The 12,798-nt window shown below is 33.1% G+C and overlaps 1 pseudogene across 1 annotated transcript; it reads right to left on the bottom strand.

Annotated features, from left to right (window-relative positions):
- Positions 1-6,804: 6,804 nt before the first annotated feature.
- Positions 6,805-12,040, bottom strand: LOC145101779 (uncharacterized; annotated as a pseudogene). Its single transcript, XR_013705813.1, has 2 exons — positions 9,235-12,040; positions 6,805-7,341 (listed from the first exon to the last, which is right to left on the bottom strand). The product of XR_013705813.1 is annotated as an uncharacterized LOC145101779 (transcript).
- Positions 12,041-12,798: the final 758 nt, after the last annotated feature.

The following is a 12,798-nucleotide window of genomic DNA, read 5'->3' on the forward strand; positions in this document are numbered from 1 at the left end:
GATAGATGTCGATATGGAAATGATGCCTTGGTGGACTGATTTTGTTCTATCCACATTGGTCTAGACTTGGGTGTGGTTCATTTATTAGATGTAGACACTAAGTATAAAAACGACAACGGTTTAATATCAGAATTTTCCCTTAATGAAGGGATGGAATTAATGTGAAATTGAATGTATTTTGAATTATGTTAAGTCTAATGTTATGTTTTGACATGGAATGGAATATGGAGAAATGTCTTATGAAATGATATGATATGATATGTTATGCATGAAATGATTTTCATGAAAATGCATTGCAATGTTTTTGAGAAAAATGTTATAAAGGTTTTAGGTCGCAAACCTGCATATCTCATGAGACATTATTGTCTTACGTATCTCTTTTAATGTCATGTATCTACGGTTGTCCTGAAGGAGAAAAATGATAGATGGAATTTAGAAGTTAAGAGATAGAGAATGGAGTGGAGCATGGCAAGTTCCTTATTCATTTTATTGATATAATTCGTATTTACTTGCTATGGATGTATGATGCTTAATGGTAACACCTAATGTATTAATTGTAAATTTTTTATGGGACCGATTTTTGTTAAATGTGGGTTAATACCTGAATGTTTTTTTTAAACCAAAGCATTTTAAAGTTTGAAAATTTTAGGGTGTTACATGGGTGAATATCTACGGTGTTAGTCGTAAGCCATTAAAATTGATTTTATTTAGTTCCTATGAGGATTTATGTTTAGAGATACAGATGAGAGAGAGAGAGAGATGTAGGTCCAAAGTAGAGTTAATTATTATTATTTTTTGAAATGGTTTTAATTAAATAAAAACATAAAAGAAATTAAAAACGGTAAATAAGTCTTTTATGCGAACGAGAGACTATTTGTTAAAAGTTTTGAAACCATAGGGACCATCTATGAGCTTTTTTAAACTTAGAGACTATATTCTAAATTTTGGGAAACCACAACCACCATTTATAAGGTTTTATCTACAAACTATATCATTGAAATCCAAAAATAGTCATTACTAAAATAGGTGGTCATTTCTATAAATCCATAAACTCTTGTCATTTCTTACATCTCCCAAAATCATACGGCCATTTTCTCCTTTTTGTTAAAAGTCATTGATAACTTTTTTTCGGAATACTATTCATTCATATATAACTAGCGAACACGATACAATAAATAATAACATGACAAGTAACTAGTATTGATGTGACATTTGTAAAACTTTTTCAGTACTACTGAGTTTTGATTTCAAGTTTGAAAAAACTACTAGACAAAATTGCAAAAATTGTCTATGTGGTATGCATTTTTTTTTGAGGTTTAGGCTAAACCTCAATTTTTTGGCTATATGATCCTTTTGGCTTAGTTTTTATGTAGAAATGGTCCATCAGTAAACTAAAATGAGTTTAATACCCTTGGATATTTATTTTTTTGTTTGTCTTTCATTTTTTTAGATCTAAATACGAGGGACCTCTCTCTCTCTCTCTAACACCCCGTTCCCGAGTTCAACTTAACGAGAGAAAGGAATGGAAGTGGGTGGAAATGAGAAGAAAATAAAAGAAATTGGTGTTCCCGAGTTTCATTAAAGGAGGGAAGTAGAGGGAAATGGGAGGATCACTTTCCCTCCTAATTTTCCTTCCAATTTGGGAGGATTTGGAAAGAAAGAACAAAATGATTCATTTTTCTTCCGCTTCTCTCCAACTCGGGAACACAAAATAAAATTTTGTTTTCCTTTCATTTCTCTTATTTTCTCTCATGACTTTCTTTTCTCTTCTCTTCTTTTCTTTTGTTAAACTCGGGAACGAGGCGTAAAGATAAAAAATAAAAAAAAAAAACCCACCTCCAAACCATTCCTTCTTCTCCAACCCACAGTGTTTCCATCTTTTATCTATGGCTAGTAAAAAAATCAAGAACAGATAAAGGTGTGGTTTACAAAGAAGATGATAACAGTGGAACCCCATCTTCTTCCTCTGATGAATCAGGTAACGGTAAGGAAAATATCTGACCCGATTTGCAAAATGAAATTAGGGGTGGAGGGTGGATCTATGAGGGCGTCAGTTAGGGTTTTCTGTGACAACCCGATATTTAGAGACAATGTAATGTAAAACCAGTCAAATTTAGGTCAAAATATAACTTTCCTAAAATCTTATTTGGGTTAAATCAAGTAGTAGGAATCGTAACAAGGTTTTCATACATATAAAGAACACAAAAATCTGAGTTATAACGAAGAAGTTATGACTATTCTAAGATTTCCGACAAAATCGGCAACACCGATTAAACGAAAAACACGAAGTTTCAATACAATAGATTTTAGCCTTAAGTATCTAAATGAAAGTTGTAGATAACATTAAACCGTGAGCGTACATAAAAAGAACGTCCAAATCTGACTTCGTATGAGGAAGTTATGATTTTTCCAAGATCCGGATATAGCAGTAGACAACTAAAAACTCGAAATAGAGCTCGAGAGACTTTTGACCGAAACAACCTAAATGAGAATCGAAGGTCTCAACAATAGTAGCGCAACGGCGAAAAGTCTGACGAAAACGGACATCGGATGAAGAAGTTATGGAATTTTAACAGACTTTTCGTGTCCCGGCCCGTTAAAAATAAATAATTAAAAATAAAGTCAAAATTTGCCAATGAAGTCTAAACGAGAATTGTAGATCATATTTTCAGCTATGCGTGCATATAAAGAACGTCGAAAACGGAGCTCGTGCGCGAAAGTTATGGATTTTACAAGTTCAGGGTCCAAAATCTGAGGCCGTCAGGCCTGCCACGACGTGGCACAGTTTGCCGCGACCCGGCAAGTGACTAAGGGCGTCCAATCAACGGAAGAGGATAAGACTTACTCCCCACGACGTGGCCAGCCTTATCCACGACGTGGCACCCAAAAATCCACCCTATAAATAGAACTCTTGGGGTGCCGGGTTTAGGTGCTCCAGTCTTCCATCTCTCGCGGCGAAACTCTGCGTTTAAGCCCCCGAGACCCTCCCAAAGCCCCGATTTTCACCTTCAAGTCCCGAAGGAAGGTTTTTTGTTCCCTAGATCCCCGAGATTCCCGAGAATCCCGAGATTTTCCCGTGTTTTCAACTCTTCCTGTCGAAGTTCTGCTCGATTCTTCTCTCGACTACTTCAAATCAACCACTTCAATCAAGTGAGTTCATACCCCTATAATCTACACTTTCAAATGCGTTATAAATGCTTTTTATACACTTTTAAGGGGGGAATACAAGTAAACACACGGTTATCCCCGTGTGAAAGACATAAATCTTTGTTATACTTTTTGGTTATGTAATCAATCACATGTGATTTATAACTAACATACAATTGGACTTACTACACTTTTAGCCGTTTCACCAAATAGAGTACTTCAAATAGCTTTCTCAAACATTTTACATGTTAAAATACATTTAGAAATTGTCTTACAAAATGTGTGTTTCCTTTTTGGATCTGTTATAGTTGTGCTTCAAACAAAGGTTTTCTTACACTTAAACTGTCTTGTCAACTGTTTTCGAATTGTTTTATAAACTGACATCAAGTCACAAATTCTTATTTATTAAACTTTTCAAAGGTTTTACAAAACTTCTTTTATACTTATTGTTAAATGCTTGCCTATATATGTATAGTTAAATAAGAAAGGTTTAAAAGACTTAGAATGACTAGCTCGCCTTATTTCTTTTTCTGTTCTCGTTGGGATGTGGCCTTAGGGTATCAGTTATTCGTCCGAATGTCGTCTAAATATTAGTTATATAGATCATGTATAGCTATATAGACATAAAAGTTCCATCAGTTAGTTCAGTTCCGACACTCTTGAGTAGCAAGGGTGTATAAACCTACTTGGACACTCATCAATTACATTCCAGTAAACTATTATAGGAATAGTTTAGGGGATACAAAACATTATTCCTATTACAAGGAATCACGCAAGAGTCAGTTCATTCATGAGTCTATACCAACATTTTATTTACAAGTATGCATTCTTCATAACAAGGATAATCTTTTCATACAAAAGGTATTTCATTATATTACTCATGAACTTGTTGTTAGCAAACATATGAGACAATGGCTTTGTTAGTACCAAAACGAAAGTCCCCATCTGTAACCAGAGTCTCCTGGAGGGAGAGCGTGAATTTGTGTATAGATGTATACGGGTTTGACGAACCCGCACCTAAACTGTAAGCTCCAATTAGACCGGTAGGTCTGGGGTGACAAATGTCGACATTAGTACCACGTCTAGTATGGTTATGAGAAACTTACAAACAGCGGAAACAACAACTCTTGTACGTAGTAATATACATTTAACTCAGTCATGCTCAGGGGGTAATAACTATACCATGGGATATTATTAGCATGTTCACAATTCGGGATAAACACCCTTTTAACCAGTTTTACTTAAACAAAAGACTCACAGGGAGTATTAAAAACATATTCGATATAGATAAACTATTTTCCTTATTACCTTTATATTGTGACTCATACACATAAACGACGAGGTAGACTATAACTTTTATAATAATATTTAAACAAGGGAAAAACCGTCACATTTACAGTGATGCGTACTTCTAAAACAATCAGGTCTTGGTAGAAGACTACTTTTAAAACATTCAGGTCTTGGTAGAAGACTACTTTCAAAACGGTCAGGTCTTGGTAGAAGACTACTTTCAAAACATTCGGGTCTTGGTAGAAGACTACTTTTTATACTAGTAGGAAATATGGGATTTTCTAGGGTTTTCATACTTATACTAAATGTTTCATCAACCATTCACCAGTCTTTCATAACAAGTTTTCAAAGCAATAACATTAAAATACTTATGAATTCACCAGCTTTATTGCTGATACTCGCTTTCAAAATAACTTGTATTCTCAGGTTACAAATAGGCAGGTACCGATGCAAGGTTTAGAGAAGACGGAGCAGTCAAGACTCGTCTTTTATTTTGAGTATTCATTATGTTGCTTTATACTATGAAATAACACACTTGTAAACAGAATTATTCTATTAAGGAAATGGATGATGTTGTTGCTTTTTTACTACTTTACATTGTTGTGATACATACATGACGTCCACCACCCCAAAACGTTTCTGCCATTCTCGGTTTTGGGGTGTGACATTTTCTAGTGGGTATTGAATCATGCTTCTCCTCCTTCTTGCTTTCATCCAAACCTTGCATAAGCAAAAAATTTATCAAATGCAATGAGGTATTCAATTAGAGGAGTAGATTTATGGTTGATTAAGATTTAATGGAAATCAGAATCATGATTATCATATTGAAATATTGAGGCTTCACTTATAAAACTGGAATCATAATCTCTATTGCCATCATCTTCTTCCTTTGATGATTCAGGTAACAGCTAAGTGGATTTTGCTTTATTTTTCGAAGATTATCTATGGTGGATTTTTTAGCAACTGAAATTATTAATGGTGGCTTCATCAACGCCATCTCGATCATTATGAATAACCACCACCAGCCTATCATTTCTATGTTGTTTCCCTCTAGAAACTTGTTTGTGATTACAAACTCGGATTTGAGCGATAGTGTAGTTGTAGATAAGCTTACCCGAAGAACTCAAGGTTCTTCATGAAAAATACTCGAGTAGTTGGAGATTGTTTAAATATCAAGAAGTTGTAATGAACTTCAAGCCGAATTTGTTCCTTCCAGTATTTCCATCATTTTTATTTAACATTTTTTTACTTATATGAATTTATATTCTGTTTAATAATGATTTGGTTAAATTTTTAGAGAATATTATTGGTAAAGGAGGAAACAGTCTAGTGTATAGATGTTGTTTTGTGTGTGTATGAGCGGTTGTTGCCGGTGGTGGCGGAGCCTGAGATGACTTCCGGTGTTAATGGAGATGTGGGTTTTCTTGAAAAATAAGACCATGTGTGTGTGTGAGAGAGAGAGAGAGAGGTGGGTCCCCTTTTATTAAATAATGATTTAGATTTACAAAATACGAAAGAAAAACATAAAATAAATACCGAAGGATATTAAAGTCATTTTAGTTTATCGAGGGACTATTTCCACATACAAACTAGGCTAAAATGATCATGAAACCAAAAAAGTCGACTAAACCTCAGAAAAAAAATGCACATACCATACAAATCATTTTTGCAGCTTTGTCAAACTATTATAATATGTCTATTAATATTGTTAGTACTATTACTATTATTGTTGCACATACTGTTGCTATACTGAAGGTAAGTTACATAATGTACGTCAATAGCTATGGTTTTGCTTCAAATGTTTCATTTTTGTTATATAAGTGGTTGCTAAAATATAGTTTTGTTGCATAGATCATCCTTTAACCACTTAATTTTAAGATGTAACTATATAAAGCTGATGATAAATAACCATTTTATCATCAATCATCAGCTCCTCCATTCCTTTTATCGATTTCCCCTCTCATCTTCTCAACATGAAACCTTAAATAAAACCAACACCTAAGCAATTATCACAGTTAGGGAAGTTATGGACATAAAGCCTATGTATAAGGTAATCATCATGAACCTTCAAATCAAAGTTTATTTGCTTGTTTTCAACAAAGGAACCAAATGAATATGCCATTGTATATGGTAATTTTAATGAATAACTCTTTATCGCGGCTAAAATGAACTCCAATACGTACAATATGCATACTTTTGTATACATTGTGTAAAATCTATTGGTATCTTGTATTTGTGTTTTTATTTATTCGCCGTGCATTTTAAGTTATTAATTAGCCATATTATTATTTTGTTACTAATTTTACCTAGAAAATGCAACATATGGGAACAATTATTGGTAGATTTTACCTGAAAACGGGAACTAGGAATTCATGGTTAAATTAGCTACAGAATGTTCATCACACTACATGATTTTCTATTGGTGAATCTCTAGAAGGATAACAATCTTTATTGACTTATTTGTTATATTACTACATAATGCTATAAGAAAACATATGAAATGTTGCTTCACGAGAAGGCATTTATTGAGTACATATTATTAGTATGCATCATAGGAAACCTCTGGAAAGTAAAACATTGAAAATAGTACACCAGATATGGAAATTTAAAGACAATTCTCCATTAGCAGATTTGAAACGTGGAGCATTGTTGGCCTTGTATGTGGGTTGGAGTTCAAACATGCTCTTGAGAGACTCAGAACTAACTTAACTTGTTTCTCAACTAGTGATGATGGAGGCGGTATCCGAGGATCTCCCACATTTGCTGGCAATAGATAATCAGCAGCCAATGTTGGCAAAGATGTAATAAGTTCTCCAGGATGCTTTCCCATGATCACTTCTAATGCAACAACTCCAAAGCTATACACATCGCATTTCTCAGTGGCCACCATAGTATAAGCAAGCTCTACATCAAAAAAGAGCATGAGATAATAACTAAAAAAACTATATCAACCCCATAACATTCTAAATTATATATATATATATATATATATATATATATATATATATATATATATATATATATATATATATATATATATATATATATGATCGTGTAGGAACCGAACAATTAGTAGAAACCACGAAGACAAATCTAAACCTTTAATCTAAAAATTTTAATGGCTAAGATAAATCAAACAATTTCTTTTTATTTTAATTCTGATAATGACATTTTTCATAATTGTTATTTAAAAAATCAAAATTTCTATATAAGGGCGAAAGAATGGGGGTTAATATTGTCAAAGCTAGAAAACCAAACCAGATGGAATCCATGTGAGTATGGCTGTCTTCTCTCCCTTTGCCACGTGACTTTCTTATAATGGTTGGTTTATTTTATTTTTTTCACTTTATCTTGTTTTTTAGCCATAACTTCTTTTTCTTTGAAAAAAAAAATTAAATCAAAGTTATTAAAATTTAATTCTCCACAAAATCAGCTTAATCATGAAATTTTGAAAAAAAAAATATTTTTTTATTTTTTATAATTATAAAAAAAACACAGAAAAAAATTCTCCAAAAATTATAAAAATTTAAAGAATACTTCGATACAATATTCTAATGACTTTGTAAAAAGAATATTTATAAAAAAAAAAAAAAAGATGTTTTAGATACCAAACTTGATTTTAAAAGATTAAAAATTGTTAAGAATAATATGATCCAAATAGAGATGATTCAAAATATTTATGATTCGAAAATAATATGATTCAATATATTTATGATCATTAACTTCTTACGATCTAAAAATATTTTGATTCACATATTTAATGATCCTTAATTATTATATTTTTTATGATTTAAAATTAAATAATTCAAAAAATAAAATTATTCAAATGTTGTATCGAACAAAAACATTATTTAATTCAATATTCAAAATAACTTGATTCAAAATTTTATGATCTATAAATAATATGATTCAAAAAAAGTATGAACGAAAAATATTATGGTCTTTATTATTCTTCTTATTTAAAATTTTATAATTGTTAAATATTAAAAACTCAAACCAATATTTAGCTTAAAAAACAAAAATAAAAAACAAAAATAAAGAAAAAACTCTAGTATCTTCAAGTATGTACTAAAGATATTAAAAAAAAGGAAAAAAATGGAAAAAAAAGAAAAAACAAAACGAAAAATTAAAAAAATTAAAAAATAAATAAATAACATTAAAACCAAGCATATATCTATTTATTTTTTTTAACGAAAAATAAAAATAAACGAAAAAACCCAAAATAAACGAAAAAGAAAAGAAAAACCCCATTTAAAGGACGTTCGTCGCACATGATTATTCCCTGGAGGTCGAAAAAATAAATGGGTTTGACATTTGTGCCCTTAACGAAATGATTGGTGAAGAATAGTCCTTGCGATTCCTATCAATTTTTGAGTTCCTACCGGAACCGAACTATATATATATATATATATATATATATATACTCCTTCTGTCCCAAAATCATAGTCCATTTTTCCTTTTTGGTTTGTCCCAAAATAATAGTCTACTTCTAAAAATAAATAACAATTTTACCAAATAATCCCCTCATTATTACTTAACCAACTAAGCATTTAATGGATCATTAAATGCAAAGTAAGGACAAAACTGTCATTTTATTATATAAAACTAGTGGTAATTAATGTTTTTCTTAATTTGTGTGTTTTTTTATCTGTGGACAATAATATTGGAACTGAGGGAGTATATATATATATATATATATATATATATATATATATATATATATATATACACACACACACACACTTGTATGCGTGTAACTTGAGAAGATGTAGAAGAAACATCACAAAATTACATTACCTGGCGCGATATAACCATAGGTGCCTGCAATTGCGGTCCAGTTGGATGAGTCTAGCTTTAAAAGCTTGGATGTGCCAAAGTCAGAAATATGTGCCTCATAGTCAGAATCGAGTAGGATGTTGGCTATCGAAATGTCTCTATGAATGATAGGAGGTGAACAATCATGATGCATATAAGCCAAACCATTAGCTACACCCTTTACAATTATGATCCTTTTCAACCAATCCAATTCCTTTGCCAAGATATCGCTACTTAAGATTGATCCAATGCTTCCCTTTTCAAGATATTCGTAAATCAAAAATGAGTGGAGGGCATGGGAACAATATCCATAGAGTTTCACAATGTTTCGATGCCTTATGTTCGTTAATGCTCGTACCTCGTTAAGGAAACCCTTACGATCAACTACCAGATGATGAGTGAAGTTTCTTGACAGCTACTACATTGTTAGGCTGTAGTTCGGCTTTGTATACAACACCATATCCTCCAGTCCCAATACAGTATGCATCATCAAAGTCATTTGTTGCTTTCAAGACTTCATCATACACTACTCTTCCATCAAAACTTGATATTGAGAAGAAATCATCACCTTCTTCGTCCGATGGTTGCCGTGGAGATATTTTCTTTTGTCGTTGATAAGCTATGAGGCCGCACATGAGTAAACCAAGTAAAAGTGCCCCGAAAAGAGGGAGCACAATTATAATGACGAGCTTATGATGAAAGGGATCTTTTTTCTTCATCATATTTTGACTTGGACAAAGCTTTAGCCCAGTAACATTTCCACACAAACCCGGATTGCCTTGAAATACTTGTATCGACGCATTGACAAAGATTGCATAAGGGGGAACTGGACCTGTGAGCTCATTGTAAGACAAATTGATATCAATCCCACTAAGGAGTTTTTCAAAAGCATCAGGAATAGAACCCGATAGGCTATTGTGAGAAAGATTCAAAATTTTCAAATTTTTCAAACTTTGAACTTCAGATGGTATCTCTCCCATGAGAAAATTATGAGATAAATCAAGTTTTGTCAGTTGACTTACTTTACCTATCTCGGAAGGGATTTTTTCACTGAGCTTGTTATTACTAAGATTCAAGTAATACATGTCTGTCCAGTCACCAATATTTCTTGGTATCGACCCATTCAATCTATTTGTGGACAGATCGAGAGCAATAAGATCACGCAGTGATCCGAGCTCATTAGGTATATTACCTGAAAGTTGGTTATCAGCCAAGGACAAATACAACATACTCTTCATCTTCCCAATCTCCTTAGGGATCTCCCCAACAATATGATTTGAAGTAAGATCAAGCCTGCCTAATTGAGTTGAATTTCCAAACTCAGGTGGAATGCTACCACTGATGTTGTTATATCCTATCCCTAATGCTGTCAAATTCTTGCATTTACTCCAGTTTTCAGCAAGCTGTCCGTAAAACTTATTGTGACTGAGATCAAGGTAATCTAAGCTTGGATAGACCCCAAAGCTATTTGATATATCTCCAGTGAATTGATTGTCACTTAAAAAGGCTCTAAATAGGCTACGGCAATCCCTTAAACCTCTTGGAATAGGACCAGTGAGCTGATTATCATTTAGTGATAAAAATCTAAGGTTTCCCCCGTGGCACAAATCTTTGGGCAAATGACCAGACAACTGATTTGTGTCCATTTCTAGCTCAACCAAATCTAGACTTCCCAATCCTTGTGGTATATTCCCAGATAATTTATTGTCACGGATGGAAAGATATTGGAGGCTGCTCAGGTTTTCTAGTGATGAAGGAATAGAGCCACTAAGATGATTTTCACTCACTGCAAGATTAGTGAGAGACTTCAAATTCCCAAGTTCGACAGGAATATGACCAGAGAGTTGATTTTGGTACAAATGGAGGAGATTCAAAGATGTCAACTCACCCAATGATGAGGGGATTGAGCCAGACAGATTGTTTGAGAAGAGGCTTAGGCGCTCAAGTGAAACCATGCTTCCTATTTCTTGTGGGATTGAACCATTTAGATGGTTTTGAAAAAGGTACAAGATAGTTAGCTTTTTCAGATTTCCTATTTCTTTTGGGATGGGACCATGAAGTGAATTTTGAGTGATATAGACTTCCACAAGATTGACAAGTTGTCCAAACTCTTGAGGAATTGGACCCGAAAGCTTATTGTTATCGAGATAAAGATAAGCCAAGTTTTTCAAATTTCCCAATGATGGAGATAATTCTCCTTCAAGAGAATTATTATACAATGCAAGCTCATAAAGAAACGTTAATTGACCGATCTCTTGTGGTATTGAACCATTCAAGTTATTTTCATTCAGGTGGAGGGTTTCAAGGCTGGCTAACATCCCTATCCCCGTTGGGATTACTCCAGAAAATTTATTTGCTGAAAAGTCAAGATAGACAAGTTTGGACAGGAGCTGGATTTCTGGTGGGATTGGGCCAAAGAAGTTGTTTACACTGAGCTCAAATTTCGTAAGATTTTGTAACAATGAGAATGGAAATCGGTGAAGTGTACCGTTTATTCCTGATGATGTGAGGTTCAGTGTTTGAATGCTCCCATCAGCATTGCAAATTATTCCCAACCAAGAAGTGCATGGAGCCGATGCATTGGAATTCATAGGGAGCCATGAAGAAACCAAGGAGTTGTTTGGGATCTGAAGGCTTGCTTTCCATTTAAGAAGAGCATTTGCTTCCTCCAAAGAAGCACAAGCAAAATTCGGTATGACTGAGATTGGAATGATCAGTAGAGCTAAAGAAAAAAGTAAGAAGTTTGAAGAAGACATTGTTTGGTTTGGTGTGTTTTTATAAAATTCTGGTTTGTGTGATCTTATTTATACTTGAACTATCCTTTTATTTTTATTTTTGGTTCCCTATTTTCAAAATATAAAATTTGACTATGTCATATTATCCCACAAGAGTGTCTCTTACTTGAGAAATAAATTAGAGTGTTTCTTACTTGAGAAATCAATGCCCTAATTTTCCACAGGGAGTGTTTTCCACAAAAAAGTGCATTACACGCTGAGAAGTCAATGCCATATTTTTCCGCAAGAAGTGTATTACACTTTCAAATGTATTCCTCATGACAATCTATGAAAAAACATCGCTAGTACCAAACTTACAATCAGTAAGGATTTAATGGTGCAATATAACTTTATTTGATTTGTTAAGCACATTTAATTTTGTTCCGGTTCATTCTAAAAAGAGTTTCAAATGTACGTCTCAAACAGCGTAAGTGTGAAATTGTGTGTAATTGGTTCAGAAACAAATCTGTTTGAATCATTATTGTTTCAAATTAAAGACCTTTCTAATTCCTTAAAAAAAAACAGAATTTAGCTTGGTAAATCACAGACTTACAAAATAACTAAGAGATAATCATGAAAATGACCACATTCATTAAATAACAATCACTTACAAAATAATTAAGAGATAATCATGAAAATGGCCGCATTCATTAAATAGTAATCACAATGTGGCGACTTTTTTAACAAAATGCAAAAATGACCACCATTTTCACAACTTGAAAATTTTCGAACTACAGTATTGGAGTTGTGAACTCCATGTCTTCTGAACTTT

The sequence above is a fragment of the Lactuca serriola genome, chromosome 4, assembly GCF_051521515.1.
Source record: "Lactuca serriola cultivar US96UC23 chromosome 4, Lser_US96UC23_V15, whole genome shotgun sequence".
Taxonomy (NCBI): domain Eukaryota; kingdom Viridiplantae; phylum Streptophyta; class Magnoliopsida; order Asterales; family Asteraceae; genus Lactuca; species Lactuca serriola.